A 17,523-nucleotide genomic window follows, 5' to 3' on the forward strand; every position below is an offset into this window, starting at 1 on the left:
GATTTTTGGCCCGGAATTTTTTATTTTCCCAAGGGTAATAGGAGAAATTGGACCCCAAATGTTGTTGTCCAGTTTGTCCTGAGTACGATGATACCCCATATGTGTGGGTAAACCACTGTTTGGGCGCACGGCAGGGCTCGGAAGGGAAGGCACGCCATTTGGCTTTTTGAATGGAAAATTAGCTCCAATCATTAGCGGACACCATGTCGCGTTTGGAGAGCACCTGTGTGCCTAAACATTGGAGCTCCCCCACAAGTGACCCCATTTTGGAAACTAGACCTCCCAAGGAACTAATCTAGATGTGTGGTGAGCACTTTGAACCCCCAAGTGCTTCACAGAAGTTTATAACGCAGAGCCGTGAAAATAAAAAATAATTGTTCTTTCCTCAAAAATTATTTTTAGCAAGTAATTTTTTATTTTTGCAAGGGTAACAGGGGAAATTGGACCCCAACAGTTGTTGCCCAGTTTGTCCTGAGTACGCTGGTACCCCATATGTGGGGGTAAACCACTGTTTGGGCGCACGTTGGGGCTTGGAAGGGAGGGAGCACCATTTGACTTTTTGAACGCAAGATTGGCTGGAATCAATGGTGGTGCCATGTTGCGTTTGGAGACCCCTGATGTGCCCAAACAGTGGAAACCCCTCAATTCTAACTTCAACCCTAACCCCAACACACCCCCAACCACAACCCTAACCCCAACACACCTGTAACCCTAATCCCAACCCTAACCCTAATCCTAACCCCAATCCCAACCCTAACCCCAACACACTCCTAACCCTATCCGTAACCCTAACCACAAGCCTAATCTTAACCCTATTTCCAACCCTAGCCCTAATTCCAACCCTAACTCTAATTCCAACCCTAACCCTAAGGCTATGTGCCCACGTTGCGGATTCGTGTGAGATTTTTCCGCACGATTTTTGAAAAATCTGCAGGTAAAAGGCACTGCGTTTTACCTGCAGATTTACAGCGGATTTCCAGTGTTTTTTTGTGCGGATTTCACCTGCGGATTCCTATTGAGGAACAGGTGTAAAACGCTGCGGAATCCGCACAAAGAATTGACATGCTGCGGAAAATACAACGCAGCATTTCCGCACGGAATTTTCCGCACCATGGGCACAGCGGATTTGGTTTTCCATAGGTGTACATGGTACTGTAAACCTGATGGAAAACTGCTACGAATTCGCAGCGGCCAATCCGCTGCGGATCCGCGGCCAATCCGCTGCAGATCCGCAGCCAAATCCGCACTGTGTGCACATGCCCTAACCCTACCCCTAACCCTACCCCTAGTTCTAACCCTAACCCTAGTGGAAAAAGAAAAAAAAAATATTTTCTTTTTTTATTATTGTCCCTACCTATGGGGGTGATAAAGGGGGGGGTCATTTACTATTTTTTTTATTTTGATCACTGTGATAGGTTTTATCACAGTGACCAAATTACATCTGGAACGAATCTGCCGGCCGGCAGATTCGGCGGGCGCACTACGCATGCGCCCGCCATTTTGGAAGATGGCGGCGCCCATGGAGAAGACGGATGGACACCGGGAGCCTCGGTAAGTATAAGGGGGTGGAGATCGGGGCACGAGGGGGGGGCGTCGGAGCACGGGGGGGGTGGCATAGGAGCACGGGGGGAGCGGACAGGAGGACGGGGGAGCGGAGCACAAGACGGAGGGGAGCGGACCACAGATCGGTGGCTTGGGGGGGCGATCGGTGGGGTGGGGGGGTCACATCAGTGTTTCCAGCCATGGCCGATGATATTGCAGCATCGGCCATGGCTGGATTGTAATATTTCACCAGTTTTTTAGGTGAAATATTACAAATCGCTCTGATTGGCAGTTTCACTTTCAACAGCCAATCAGAGCGATCGTAGCCACGGGGGGGTGAAGACACCCCCCCTGGGCTGAAGTACCACTCCCCCTGTCCCTGCAGATCGGGTGAAATTGGAGTTAACCCTTTCACCCGATCTGCAGGGACGCGATCATTCCATGACGCCACATAGGCGTCATGGGTCGGATTGGCACGGGTTTTCATGACGCCTACGTGGCGTCAAAGGTCGGGAAGGGGTTAACAAGTGAAATGCATGCTCAATTGGGTTGAGATCAGGTGACTGACTTGGCCATTCAAGAATATTCCACTTCTTTGCTTTAATAAACTCCTGGGTTGCTTTGGCTTTATGTTTTGGGTCATTATCCATCTGTATTATGAAACTACGACTAATCAGTTTGGCTGCATTTGGCTGGATCTGAGCACACAGTATGGCTCTGGATACCTCAGAATTCATTCGGCTGCTTCTGTCCTGTGTCACATCAGCAATAAACACTAGTGACCCAGTGCCACTGCCAGCCATGCATGCCCAAGCCATCACACTGCCTCCGCCGTGTTTTGCAGATGATGTGGTATGCTTTGGATCATGAGCGGTACCACGCCTTCGCCATACTTTTCTCTTTCCATCATTCTGGTAGAGGTTGATCTTGGTTTCATCTGTCCATTGAAGAATGTTCTTCCAGAACTGTGCTGGCTTTTTTTAGAAGTTTTTTTTTTAGCAAAGTAAAGTCTAGCCTTTTTATTCTTGATGCTTATGAGTGGCTTGCACCGTGCAGTGAACCCTCTGTATTTACTTTCATGCAGTCTTCTCTTTATGGTAGATTTGGATATTGATGCGCCGACCTCCTGGAGAGTGTTGTTCACTTGGTTGGCTGTTGTGAAGGGGTTTCTCTTCACCATGGAGATTATTCTGCGATCATCCACCACTGTTTTCTTCCGTGGGCGCCCAGGTCTTTTTGCATTTATGAGTTCACCAGTGCTTTCTTTCTTTCTCAGGATGTACCAAACTGTAAATTTTGCCACTCCTAATATTGTAGCAATTTCTCACATGGGTTTTTTCTGTTTTCGCAGCTTAGGCTACTTTCACACTAGTGTCGTACGACGCACGACGAATTGCGTCGTTGCGACGTACCAACGCTAGCAGTGAATGCGCCGCACAACGGGGGCAGCGGATGCTGTTTTTCAACGCATCCGCTGCCCCATTGTGAGGTGCGGGGAGGCGGGGGCGGAGTTCCAGCCGCGCATGCGCGGTCGGAAAAGACTGTCTCGACGCACCAAAAAACGTTACATGCAACGTTTTTTGGTGGCGACGGACCGACGCAACCGTCGCACGACGGTTGCGACGTGTGGCAATGCGTCGCACTGCGTCACTAATGCAAGTCTATGGAGAAAAAACGCATCCTGCAAGCACTTTTGTCTGAACTTCAACTGCATCTGAATTGTTTTGTTTAAAATTCATTGTGGTAATGTCTATAACCAAAATTAGAAAAATGTTGTCTCTGTCAAAATATATATGGACTTAACTGTACATCAAAATCGCACCTTTAAAATAGACACATGGCATCAAAATGCAGTCAATTTGAACAAATGTTTTTTTGATGCAAGGTTTGTCTGGGAATTTGTCAAGTGACATGCCACTGCGTAGCCCCATCCCAAATCTTTCAATTTAAAATGTTATTCCCAATCTTGTAAATTATTACCCATTAATCATTAGGTCCCCAACTGATTCCGAGAGCAGTCAGACCACTAATCAGCAAGTTATCACCGAGCGTCAGTTAACCCATGCCTTCACTGCTATTCCTATAATCAATTCTCAAAGTCACGTTATCAGTTATCATCACAGACGTCAGTTGTCATGAGGTGTGTCTTTACGCAAGTCCTATTTTCACTTGTGGATATTAACTTGTATAATGATTTCAGTTCATTTTTATTCATGTGTGCATTGACAGAAAAAAAAAAAAAAAAAGGAGGTCAGCCGCTTGGGACACTGAAACCGAAAGCCTTACCTATGGAAAGATAGCATAATAGTCTTTGCTTGAAAACACGTGAGAAGTTAAATGAAATGATAAAGAGAGCGAAAACATGGGAGCTTCATCCTAACTCTAACTCGGGAATTAGGAGCATGGAGAATCGAGGACAGAATATCCTCTTTGGCCACGCGCAGGTTTGACAGCATTAGTCATGCTGTTTAGTTAAAGTAGATCTGTGTTATATTTTAAGAAATGCTGTGACATTTTTAGAATAAGATTGAATCATTTACTCATTTTAACCCCTTCATGACCCAGCCTATTTTGACCTTAATGACCTGGCCATTTTTTGCAATTCTCACCAGTGTCCCTTTATGAGCTAACTCAGGAACGCTTCAGGGGATCCTAATGATCCTGAGATTGTTTTTTGTGACATATTAGGCTTCATGTTCGTGGTAAATTTAAGTAAATAATTTTTGTGTTTATTTGTGAAAAAAAAACGTAAATTTGGCGAAAATTTCACAATTTTCAAAATTAGAATTTTTATTCTGTTAAACCAGAGAGTTATGTGACACAAAATAGTTTTTTTTCCCCACATGTCTACTTTACATCAGCACAATTTTTGGGGAAAAAAAAATTTGTTAGAAAGTTATAAGGGATCAAAGTTTATCAGCAATTTCTCATTTTTCCAGCAAAATTTACAAAAATCATTTTTTTAGTGACCATATCACATTTGAAGTCCCTTTGAGGGGCGTATATGACAGAAAACACCCAAAAGCAACACCATTCCAAAAACTGCACCCCTCAAGCTACTCAAAACTTCATTCAAGACGATTATTAAACCTTCAGGTGCTTCACAGGAATTAAAGACACGTGGAAGGAAAAAATGGACATTTTAATTTTTCCAACAAAAAATTTCTTTTAGCCTCAATTATTTCTTTTTCACATGGGCAACAGGATAAAATGGATCCTAAAATTTGTTGGGCAATTCCTCCTGAGCACACCAATACCTCATATGTGGTCATAAACCACTGTTTGGGCGCACAACAAAACTCGGAAGGGAAGGAGCACCATTTGACTTTTTGAACGCAAAATTAGCTCCAATCGTTAACGAACACCATGTCACGTATGGAAAGTATGTAGTGTATGTCAGGTTGGTGTGTGGTGTGGTGTAGTGTATGTCAAGTTGGCGTGTGTAGTGTAGCATACGTCAGATTGGTGTGTTGTGTTTACTACACCACACACATCAACCTGACGTACACTACACCATACCACACACCAACCTAACATACACTACGTTAGGTTGACGTGTGTGGTGTACTGTATGTCAGGTTGGTGTGTGGTGTGGTGTAGTATACACCACACACACAACCTGACGTACACTACAACACACACACACACACAAACCTGACATACAGTACGTGTGGTGTGTGGTGTAGCGTACATGTGGTGTAGTACACGTCAGGCTGGTGTGTGGTGTATACTACACCACACGTACACCAACCTGATGTGTACTACACATGTACACTACACCACACACCAACCTGACATACACTGCGCCACACACACCATCCATCGGGTATTCTGGAATATGTATGTATGTATGTATGTATGTATGTATGTATGTATGTATGTATGTATGTATGTATGTATGTATGTATGTATGTATGTATATAGCAGCCACATAGTATATAGCACAGGCCACGTAGTATATAGGAGCCATGTACTATATAGCAGACACGCAGTATATAACACCGCCCACGCAGTATATAACACCGCCCACGCAGTATATAACACCGCCCACGCAGTATATAACACCGCCCACGCAGTATATAACACCGCCCACGCAGTATATAACACCGCCCACGCAGTATATAACACCGCCCACGCAGTATATAGCAGTGTGGGCACCATATCCTTGTTAAAAAAAAATAATTAAAATAAAAGTTATATACTCACGCGCCGGCGTCCTGCGAAGCTGTCCCGATGCGTGCGCTGCTGCCGCTAGCGTCCGTTCCCAGCGATGCATTGCGAAATTACCCAGATGACTTAGCGCATCGGCGGACAACGGAAGGTGAGAATAGCAGGTTATTTTTAATTATTATTTTTAACAATAGATTTTTTTTACTATTGATGCTGCATAGGCAGCATCAATAGTAAAAAGTTGGTCACACAGGGTTAATAGCAGCTGGCGGCTGCTGCGCGCGCATCGGTGGACGACGGAAGGTGAGAATAGCAGGTTTTTTTTATTATTATTTTTAACAATAGATCTTTTTACTATTGATGCTGTATAGGCAGATTTCCGTTACAGACAGACGGAAGTACCCCTTAGACAATTATATACATAATCGTCTACGGTCCACTTCCGTCTGTCTGTCTGTCACAGAAATCCTGCGTCGCTGATTGGTCGCGGCCGGATGGGCGCGACCAATCAGCGCCAATCACAGTCCGGCCGCGAATTGGCCCCTCCCTACTCCCCTCCAGTCAATGACCCCTCCATACTCCCCTCCAGTCAGAGCCCACATAGCGTTTTTGCAGTTCATTAAATGGACTGCGTTACACCGCGGCATAACGCGGTGTAACGCAGTTCGTTAACGCTGCCATTAACCCTGTAAGTGTGACCAACTTTTTACTATTGATGCTGCCTATGCAGCATCAATACTAAAAACATAGAATGTTAAAAATAAAAAAAATCATATTCTCACCTTTCGGCGTCCGCCTTTCCCGCTCCTCGAGACGCTCCGGTACCAAGAATGCATTGCAGCAATGACCCCAGATGACGTAGCGGTCTCGCGAGACCGCTACATCATCACGGGTTATTGCCGCAGGGCATTACTGGGAACGGAGCGTCGCGAGGAGCATCGCTAAAGGCCTGGGCTGGATTTGGGGGCCACCGGAAGGGGAGTATATAACTATTTTTTATTTTAATTCTTTTTTTTAAGAGGGATATGGTGCCCACATTGCTATATACTGCGTGGGCTCTGCTATATACTGCGTGGGCTCTGAGACTCTTTCGCCCGGGGCCCTCAAAAACCTGGAGCTGCTGGCCCTGGCTTCACTGATTGGTCGCACCTGGCCGGCCGCGACCAATCAGCGACAGACGCAGTCCGGCCGCGAATTGGTGCGGGATTTGTACCACGCTTCGCTTATTGGTCGCGCCCGGGCGGCCGAATCCTGTGTATTCATTGCATTATTCTGAAATCTTCATAAATAAACTACATACATATTCTAGAATACCCGATGCGTTAGGGTATGTGCACACGTCCGGATTTCTTGCAGAAATTTCCTGAAGAAAACCGGAAATTTTCTGCATGAAATACGCATTTTTTTTTTGCGTTTTTTTTTGCGTTTTTTTAGCATTCTGCAAGCGTAATTAGCTTGCAGAATGCTAAAGTTTTCCAAGCGATCTGTAGCATCGCTTGGAAAACTGACTGACAGGTTGGTCACACTTGTCAAACATAGCGTTTGACAAGTGTGACCAACTTTTTACTATAGATGCTGCTTATGCAGCATCTATAGTAAAAGATAGAATGTTTAAAAATAATAAAAAAAATAAAAAAAATGGCTATACTCACCTGCAGGCGTCCGTTCCTATAGATGCCGGTGTGGTTCAGGACCTTCCATGACGTTGCGGTCACATGAGCGGTCACGTGACCGGTCTCGACCAATCACAAGACCGTGACGTTATCGCAGGTCCTTCACCGCACACCAGCTATAGGAACCGAAGTGGCAGCATGCAGCGGAGAGGCGGGAAGACATCGAAGGTGAGTATAGGACTATTTTTTATTTTAATTCTTTGGTGCCCAGTCCGTGGAGGAGAGTCTCCTCTCCTCCACCCTGGGTACCAACCGCACATAATCGGCTTACTTCCCGCATGGTGTGCACAGCCCCGTGCGGGAAGTAAGCAGATCAATGCACTCCTAGGTGTGTGGAATCCCCTGCAATTCCGCATTTTAATGAACATGTTGCTTTTTTTTCCGCGATGCGATTTTTTCGCGGAAAAAAAGGCTACATTTGCACAAAAAATGCGGAATACACTGAAAATAATGGGAGGCATATGTTAGCGTTTTTTTCGCGTTTTTATCGCGGAAAAACGCGAAAAAAACGCGAAAAATACTGAACGTGTGCACATGGCCTTAAGGCCCCGTCTCACATAGCGAGATCGCTAGCGAGATCGCTGCTGAGTCACTAGTTTTGTGACGCAACAGCGACCTCAGTAGCGATCTCGCTATGTGTGACACGTACCAGCGATCAGGCCCCTGCTGTGAGATCGCTGGTCGTGTCGGAATGGCCTGGACCGTTTTTTGGTCGTTGAGGTCCCGCTGACATCGCTGAATCGGTGTGTGTGACACCGATCCAGCGATGTCTTCACTGGTAACCAGGGTAAACATCGGGTTACTAAGCGCAGGGCCGCGCTTAGTAACCCGATGTTTACACCCTGGTTACCAGCGTAAATGTAAAAAAAAACAAACACTACATACTCACCATCTGATGTCCGTCAGGTCCCTTGCCGTCTGCTTCCTGCTCTGAGTGCCGCCGTACAGTGAGAGCGCAGCACAGCAGTGACGTCACCGCTGCGCTTTGCTCTCACTGTACGGCGGCTCAGTCAGAGCAGGAAGCAGACGGCAAGGGACCTGACGGACACCGAAAGGCGAGTATGTACTGTTTGTTTTTTTTGGTAACCAGGGTAAACATCGGGTTACTAAGCGCGGCCCTGCGCTTAGTAACCCGATGTTTACCCTGGTTACCCGGGTGCTGCAGGGGGACTTCGGCATCGTTGAAGACAGTTTCAACGATGCCGAAGTCGTTCCCCTGATCGTTGGTCGCTGGAGAGAGCGGTCTGTGTGACAGCTCCCCAGCGACCACACAACGACTTACCAACGATCACGGCCAGGTCGTATCGCTGGTCGTGATCGTTGGTAAATCGCTATGTGAGACGGGGCCTTTAGAATCGGGCCACCGTCTAGTATCTAATAAGAGCACCACATACACCAACCTCGCCTTAGGACACAAGCATATCATTATCTAAAAACAAGGATTAAAGAAGAAGCACAAGACTGATTATTCAACAAAGGTATTGTTTTAATCAGTTTAACAGCGCTGACCTGACACTGTGTGTAGGTTACTACACACAATCCTGCTGACATGTTCTCATTAAGGCCATGTGCACACGTTCAGTATTTTTCGTGTTTTTTTCGCGTTTTTTCGCTATAAAAACGTGATAAAAACGCGAAAAAAACGCTTACATATGCCTCCTATTATTTTAAGTGTATTCCGCATTTTTTGTGCAAATGTAGCCTTTTTTTCCGCGAAAAAATCGCATCGCGGAAAAAAAATCAACATGTTCATTAAAATGCGGAATTGCAGGGGATTCCGCACACCTAGGGGTCCATTGATCTGCTTACTTCCCGCACGGGGCTGTGCACACCATGCAGGAAGTAAGCAGATTATGTGCGGTTGGTACCCAGGGTGGAGGAGAGGAGACTCTCCTCCACGCACTGGGCACCATATAAGTGGTCAAAAAAATAAGAATTAAAATAAAAAACAGTCCTATACTCACCCTCGATGTCTTCCCGCCTCCACTGCACGCTGCCGTTCGGTTCCTGTAGCTGGTGTGCGGCGAAAGACCTGCCGATGACGTCACTGTCCTGTGATTGGTCGTGAGCGGTCATGTGACCGCTCACGTGACGTCACGGAAGGTCCTGTGCGCACAGACCAGCTATAGGAAGAGGAGCCGGACGCCGCTGAGGAGATGTCTGGGTGAGTATAAGCATTTTTTTATTTTTTTTATTATTTTTAAACATTCTATCTTTTACTATAGATGCTGCATAAGCTGCATCTATAGTAAAAAGTTGGTCACACTTGTCAAACGCTATGTTTGACAAGTGTGACCAACCTGTCAGTCAGTTTTCCAAGCGATGCTACAGATCGCTTGGAAAACTTTAGCATTCTGCAAGCTAATTACGCTTGCAGAATGCTAAAAAAACGCGAAAAAAACGGAAAAAAAACGCAAAAAAAAAAACGCAAAAAAAAAAAATGCGGATTTCTTGCAGAAAATTTCCGGTTTTCTTCAGGAAATTTCTGCAAGAAATCCTGAACGTGTGCACATACCCTAACAGGCTATGTAACATGACACCACAGTGAGCTGGCAGCAATTTGAGCTGGTGTTTGTTTTTGGCCCCACAGACCACAAGGGGTTGCATCCAAATGGAGTAACAGTGTGCATGCCTGACCACTAGTGTTGAGCATTCCGATACTGCAAGTATCGGGTATCGGCCGATACTTGCTGTATCGGAATTCCGATACCGAGATCCGATATTTTTGTGATATCGGGTATCGGTATCGAAACAACATTAATGTAAAAATGTGTAAAAGAGAGAATTAAAATAAAAAATATTGCTATACTCACCTCTCCGACGCAGCCTGCACCTTACCGAGGGAAGCGGCAGCGTTCTTTGTTTAAAATTCGCGCTTTTCTTTCCTTTACGTGAGTCCCGGCTTGTGATTGGTTGCGTGCCGCCCATGTGACCGGGACGCAACCAATCACAGCAAGCCGTGACGTAATTTCAGGTCCTTCAGGATTTTAAAATTACGTTCCGGCGTTGTGATTGGTTGCGTCGCAGTCACATGGGAGACGCAACCAATCACAGCAAGCCGTGACGTAATTTCAGGTCCTTAAGGATTTTAAAATTACGTCCCGGCTTTGTGATTGGTCCGCGTCCCGGCAACATGGCCGCCATTAACCAATCACAAGCCGTGACGTCACGGGAGGCTGGACACGCGCGCTTTTTAAAATGGGCGCGTGTCCAGCCTCCCGTGACGTCCCGGCTTGTGATTGGTTGCGCCGCGGTCAACCAATCACAAGCCGGGAGGCTGGACACGCGCCCATTTTAAAAAGCGCGCGTGTCCAGCCTCCCGTGACGTCACGGCTTGTGATTGGTTAATGGCGGCCATGTTGCTGGGACGCGGACCAATCACAGCAAGCCGTGACGTAATTTCGTCACGGCTTGCTGTGATTGGTCCGCGTCCCGGCAACATGGCCGCCCTGACCAATCACAAGCCGGGACTTCACGTAACCAAGTAAAAGCGCGAATTTTAAACAAACAACGCTGCCGGTTCCCTCGCTGAGGTCCAGGCTGCGTCGGAGAGGTGAGTATAGCGATATTTTTTATTTTAATTCTTTCTTTTACACATTTATATGGATCCCAGGGCCTGAAGGAGAGTTTCCTCTCCTTCAGACCCTGGGAACCATCAGGAATACCGTCCGATACTTGAGTCCCATTGACTTGTATTGGTATCGGGTATCGGTATCGGATTGGATCCGATACTTTGCCGGTATCGGCCGATACTTTCCGATACCGATACTTTCAAGTATCGGACGGTATCGCTCAACACTACTGACCACTAGTGAGGTGCCAATGTGCTCTGATAAGGCGTCATCTGTGCATGCTTGTGTTCTAACCAAGTGTTTACATGAAGCTTTGTTTTTTTTATACGCCCTTCTACCAATATTTGGCTTTGACAAAACTTTCAGGGCATGTGCACACGTTCAGGAATTGGCAGCGCTTGGACGCAGCACGTGTCTGCTGCGTCCAAAGCACTTCTGGCTATTGAACGCAGGTAAATCCGCATGTGTTCCCTGAACCATGAGGCATCACGGCGTCCAATACATTGTATAGGTGACATTTATCTTGCGGAGACTCGAATCTCTGCAAGATAAATTCACATGATGCGGTCTGGAAAAACGCGCTACATGTCCGTCTCCTCGGGTGATCCGCAGGCGTTGGTGCACGGATAGTGGGCATGGGAACTCATGAAATACCATCCACTATGCTGTAACATCTGGATGATGTGGAGGTACGCAGCGTTTACAGACCGTGGGAACATACCCAAATCCAGTTGCAATCAGTTTTTTGGTCAGAAAAAAAAAATGCTAAACGTTAGGTCAATGAGGTCCGCTCTGCGCCGCTGGTGTGCGCCGTGTGACAAATGCAGCAGTTTTTCGGATCTGCTCATATTGCGAGGGAGAGAAGCCAGAATAAAGCAATTCTGAGGCTGACGTGTGGTACAGAACACCCCGCACCACTACAGCGGGGGCTGACACCGGGACCTGTGACCACAGCCTGCACAACTCCCCGTAGTCACTGACCTGCATCATTCCGCCTATGGAGGGGCTCGGGAGACGTTATCGGGGGCCCTCTACCGCACTGTCCGGAGCTGCAGGGTCCTCTCACTCCGGTGTCAGAAGCCTCTCGGGCTCCGTCCTCAGCAGCTGCTTCCAGAGCGCGGGAAAGTACTCAGCCACTGTCAGCGCCGCGCAGGGTCATACCAACTGTGGCCGGCAAAGAGGGGGAGCAAAATTCTGTGTTTCACGCGTTTGCTTGTTCAGACATTAGTTTTACATACATTTTACACAACTCATATAAAAAAAGAGTTTAAAGAATATTCCTCCATGGGGTTTTATTTCAGCGTTATTCTAATACAAACATTCCCCCTTCCACAGGTTGTAGATAAGTCAGCCGGCAGCAGGACTAGGAAGAGTCCGCGCGCAGTTGGCGGGAAATTCGTTGTGTGAGGCGGCGGCGGCCGCTCACTGTGACTGTACGTAATGTGAGCGACGAGCACCACGGTTTGCAGCTCCTGGCAGAGTGCGGATAGTCCCGGTATCAGTGAGCTGACACACTGCCCGGGGTTACTAACTTACCACAGGCGGCACAGCCACTCCTGCCGCCATTTACAGGTTTCTTTGAAAAGTATAAGGGTATGTGCACACGTTGCAGATTTCTTGCGGATTCGCAGCGTTTTCTTCCGCACAGAAACGCTGCAGATCCGCAAGTGACTTACAGTACAATGGAAATCAATGGAAAAAAAAAATGCTGTGCTAATGGTGCGGAAAATTCTGCAAGGAAAACGCAGCGGAATAAGGGCTTGTGCACACGCTGCGGACTCCATTGCGGAATTTATAAATCCGCAGTGCAAAACCGCTGCGGTTTTTACTGCGGATTTATCGCGGTTTCTAGTGCGGCTTCCGCTGCGGGTTTACACCTGCAGTTTTCTATTGGAGCATGTGTAAACCCGCAGCAGAATCCGCACAAAGAATTGCATGCTGCGGAATATAAACCGATGCGTTTCCACGTGGTTTTTTCCGCAGCATGTGCACTGCGGATTTCGTTTCCCATAGGTTTACATGGTACTGTAAACTCATGGGAAACCGCTGCGGTTCGGCAGCATGTGCACATACCCTAAAAGAAGTACCATGTCTTTGTGCGGACCTGCACAGTTTCTGCACCCATTCCATAATAGAAATCCGCAGGGGTAAAAACGCATGAAATCAACACAGAATCCGCAACAAAAACACACAAAATCTGTGCAGATTTTGACCTGCGTTTTCTGCCGAGAGATGCAGAATCCACACAGAAAATTCCACAGGCAAATCCGCAATGTGTGCATATACCCTAAAACTTTTGGTGCAATTCGTAGTTGGGGAAAAAATGTAGCGACTTACGGCGTTTTCACGCCAGGTTCTACCAATGGGTGGCGCTGTGTCTGGAGTGTGGGGGCGTTACACCATGGCTCGTCTAATTCATACCCCACAACTCAGACTATGTGCACACGTCAGGATTTCTTGCAGAAATTTCCAGAACAAAAGCGAACATTTTCTGCAAGAAATCCGCATGCGTTTTTTTCCGGAGGTTCCCAATGCAATAATATAGTGGCAAATCCGCAAAAAATCCGCTAAATTAATGACCATGCTGCGTTTTTTACCGCAATGTGTTTTTTCCACGGGAAAAAATGCAACATATGCACAAAAATTGCGGAATGCATTATAAATGATGGGATGCATATGTATGCGGTTTTTAAGCATTTTTATAGCAAAAAATCCTGAACGTGTGCACACAGCCGTCACACTGGCAGTATTTGGTCAGTATTTTACATCAGTATTTGTAAGCCAAAACCAGGAGTGGGTGATAAATGCAGAAGTGGTGCATATGTTTCTATTATACTTTTCCTTTAAGGGCTCTTTTCCACTTGAGAGAAAAAAAAAACGGTCCGATTTATGGATCGAAAAAACGGAGGTTAATCATGCGATTGCCATGCGAGTGTCATGCGATTTTAATGCGTTTTTTTATCGCAACATCCGTATGACATCCGTATTACATCCGTATTGCTGTCCGATTTTTATGCATCGGTGTCCTTTGAAAAGCCAGCAAATCAGTGCTGTGTACAGTAAAATCACACTGACAGATTAGAATAGAATAGATATATACACATAGAATCTACTATATAATTGTCTAAGGGTCACTTCCGTCTGTCCTTCTGTCTGTCACGGATATTCATTGGTCGCGGCCTCTGTCATGGAAATCCAAGTCGCTGATTGGTTGCGGCAAAACGGTCACGACCAATCAGCGACGGGCAGAGTCCGGCGGCAAAATGGCCGCTCCTTACTCCCCGCAGTCAGTGCCCGGCGCCCGCTCCATACTCCCCTCCAGTCAGCGCTCACACAGGGTTAATGGCAGTGGTAACAGACCGCGTTATGCCGCGGGTAACGCACTCGGTTACCGCTGCAATTAACCCTGTGTGTCCCCAACTTTTTACTATTGATGCTGCCTATGCAGCATCAATAGTAAAAAAAATGTAATGAAGAAAATAATTAAAAGAAAACCTGCTATTTTCACCCTCCGTAGTCCGCCGAGCGGCACGCGGCTGCCGCCATCTTCCGTTCCCAGAGATGCATTGCGAAATTACCCAGAAGACTTAGCGGTCTCGCGAGACCTCTAAGTCTTCTGGGTAATTTCGCAATGCATCCTGGGAACAGAAGATGGCGGCAGCCGCCCGCCATCGCCAGGGCTGTGTGATACTGTGGGCTGTGTGATATACTGCGTGGGCTGTGCTATATACTACGTGGATGCTATATCCTACGTGCCCTATGTTATATACTGCGTGGCCTGTGTTATATACTATGTGGCCAGTGTTATATACTGCGTGGCTGCTATATACAGCGTGGGCTGTGTTATATAGTACGTGGGCTGTGTTATATACTTTTCGGGCTGTGTTATATACTGCGTGGCCACTGTTATATACTGCGTGGCCTGTACTAACGCATCGGGTATTCAACAATATGTATGTATGTATGTATATACAGTGCCTACAAGTAGTATTCAACCCCCTGCAGATTTAGCAGGTTTACACATTTGGAATTAACTTGGCATTGTGACATTTGGACTGTAGATCAGCCTGGAAGTGTGAAATGCACTGCAGCAAAAAAGAATGTTATTTCTTTGTTTATTTTTTTTTTTAAATTGTGAAAAGTCTTTTCAGAGGGTCATTTATTATTCAACCCCTCAACCCACCAGAATTCTGTTTGGTTCCCCTAAAGTATTAAGAAGTAGTTCAGGCACAAAGAACAATGAGCTTCACATGTTTGGATTAATTATCTCTTTTTCCAGCCTTTTCTGACTATTTAAGACCCTCCCCAAACTTGTGAACAGCACTCATACATGGTCAACATGGGAAAGACAAAGGAGCATTCCAAGGCCATCAGAGACAAGATCGTGGAGGGTCACAAGGCTGGCAAGGGGTACAAAACCCTTTCCAAGGAGTTGGGCCTACCTGTCTCCACTGTTGGGAGCATCATCCGGAGGTGGAAGGCTTATGGAACTACTGTTAGCCTTCCACGGCCTGGACAGCCTTTGAAAGTTTCCTCCCGTGCCGAGGCCAGGCTTGTCCGAAGAGTCAAGGCTAACCCAAGGACAACAAGGAAGGAGCTTCGGGAAGATCTCATGGCAGTGGGGATATTGGTTTCAGTCAATACCATAAGTAACGTACTCCACCGCAATGGTCTCCGTTCCAGACGAGCCCATAAGGTACCTTTACTTTCAAAGCGTCATGTCAAGGCTCGTCTACAGTTTGCTCATGATCACTTGGAGGACTCTGAGACTGACTGGTTCAAGGTTCTCTGGTCTGATGAGACCAAGATCGAGATCTTTGGTGCCAACCACACACGTGATGTTTGGAGACTGGATGGCACTGCATACGACCCCAAGAATACCATCCCTACAGTCAAGCATGGTGGTGGCAGCATCATGCTGTGGGGCTGTTTCTCAGCCAAGGGGCCTGGCCATCTGGTCCGCATCCATGAGAAGATGGATAGCATGGCCTACCTGGAGATTTTGGCCAAGAACCTCCGCTCCTCCATCAAGGATCTTAAGATGGGTTGTCATTTCATCTTCCAACAAGACAACGACCCAAAGCACACAGCCAAGAAAACCAAGGCCTGGTTCAAGAGGCAAAAAATAAAGGTGTTGCAGTGGCCTAGTCAGTCTCCTGACCTTAACCCAATTGAAAACTTGTGGAAGGAGCTCAAGATTAAAGTCCACATGAGACACCCAAAGAACCTAGATAACTTGGAGAAGATCTGCATGGAGGAGTGGGCCAAGATAACTCCAGAGGCCTGTGCCGGCCTGATCAGGTCTTATAAAAGACGATTATTAGCTGTAATTGCAAACAAAGGTTATTCCACAAAATATTAAACCTAGGGGTTGAATAATAATTGACCCACACTTTTATGTTTAAAATTTATAAAAATTTAACTGAGCAACAAAACTTTTTGGTTTGTAAGATTTATGCATCTGTTAATAAATCCTGCTCTTGTTTGAAGTTTGAAGGCTCTAACTTATTTGCATCTTATTAAACCTGCTAAATCTGCAGGGGGTTGAATACTACTTGTAGGCACTGTAGCAGACACATAGTATATAGCACAGGCCACGTAGTATTTGCTATATACTACATGGCTCCTACATACCACGTGGCCTGTGCTATATACTATGTGGCTGCTATATACATACATAGAATCGGGCCACCATCTAGTAAGAATTATATGTGGCCACCTGAAACAAATGACTAACTTTTTATACCAGGTACAGTTGTGGCCAAAAGTATTGACACCCCTGCAATTCTGTCAGATAATACTCAGTCTCTTCCTGAAATGATTGCAAACACTCTGTCACCCCCTCCAGCCGTTATAAACTAAAAGAGCCACCTTGTGCAGCAGTAATGCTGCATTCTGACAAGGTGGCTCTTTTAGTTATTGGTGCAGTCAAAGCAGAAATAAAGCGTTTTATAATTTCACAAAAATACCTGTCTATAGCCCTGGAGGCAGGTCTTAACCCCCCCTGCTGCACAAGCCACACTGCCGTCACTCAAGGCTTCTTCTGCTCCGGGCGCCGCCCCCTCCGCGCTGTTTTCAAATCAAATCCGGCGCCCGCACTGTTTTGTTCTGTCTGGGGCAGGCGCAGTGAACGCTGCCTGTTTGACCTCAGATGCAGTCTCGCAGACTGCGCCTGTGCGGCCACCCAGCTTGTGAATCCCAGCCCCGCACTGTGTTATGCATTATGCACAGTGCGGGGCTGGGATTCACAAGCTGGGTGGCCGCACAGGCGCAGTCTGCGAGACTGCATCTGAGGTCAGACGGGCAGCGTTCACTGCGCCTGCCCCAGGCAGAACAAAACAGCGCAGGCGCCGGATTTGATTTGAAAACAGCGCGGAGGGGGGCGGCGCCCGGCCCTGAAGAAGCCTTGAGTGACGGCAATGTGGCGTGTGCAGCAGGGGGGTTAAGACCTGACTCCAGGGCTAAAGACAGGTATTTTTGCGAAATCATAAAACGCTTTATTTCTGCTTTGACTGCACCAATAACTAAAAGAGCCACCTTGTCAGAATGCAGCATTACTGCTGCAC

At 46.8% G+C, this 17,523-nt stretch overlaps 1 protein-coding gene and 1 long non-coding RNA gene across 3 annotated transcripts in view; one reads left to right on the forward strand and one right to left on the reverse strand.

Moving 5' to 3' along the window:
- TIMELESS (timeless circadian regulator) overlaps positions 1-12,139 on the reverse strand; it is a 184,137-nt gene extending 171,998 nt beyond the window's left edge. The window contains exon 1 of the mRNA XM_077297607.1: positions 11,939-12,139. The gene's annotated coding sequence lies outside the window, so the exon portion shown is untranslated. The remainder of the gene's footprint in view (positions 1-11,938) is intronic.
- A 197-nt stretch (positions 12,140-12,336) lies between these two features.
- LOC143816791 (uncharacterized) overlaps positions 12,337-17,523 on the forward strand; it is a 36,446-nt gene continuing 31,259 nt past the window's right edge. For both annotated transcript variants that reach the window (XR_013223998.1, XR_013223997.1), the window contains exon 1: positions 12,337-12,458. This is a non-coding gene — a long non-coding RNA (uncharacterized LOC143816791). The remainder of the gene's footprint in view (positions 12,459-17,523) is intronic.

This window comes from Ranitomeya variabilis, chromosome 3 (genome assembly GCF_051348905.1).
Source record: "Ranitomeya variabilis isolate aRanVar5 chromosome 3, aRanVar5.hap1, whole genome shotgun sequence".
Taxonomy (NCBI): Eukaryota; Metazoa; Chordata; class Amphibia; order Anura; family Dendrobatidae; genus Ranitomeya; species Ranitomeya variabilis.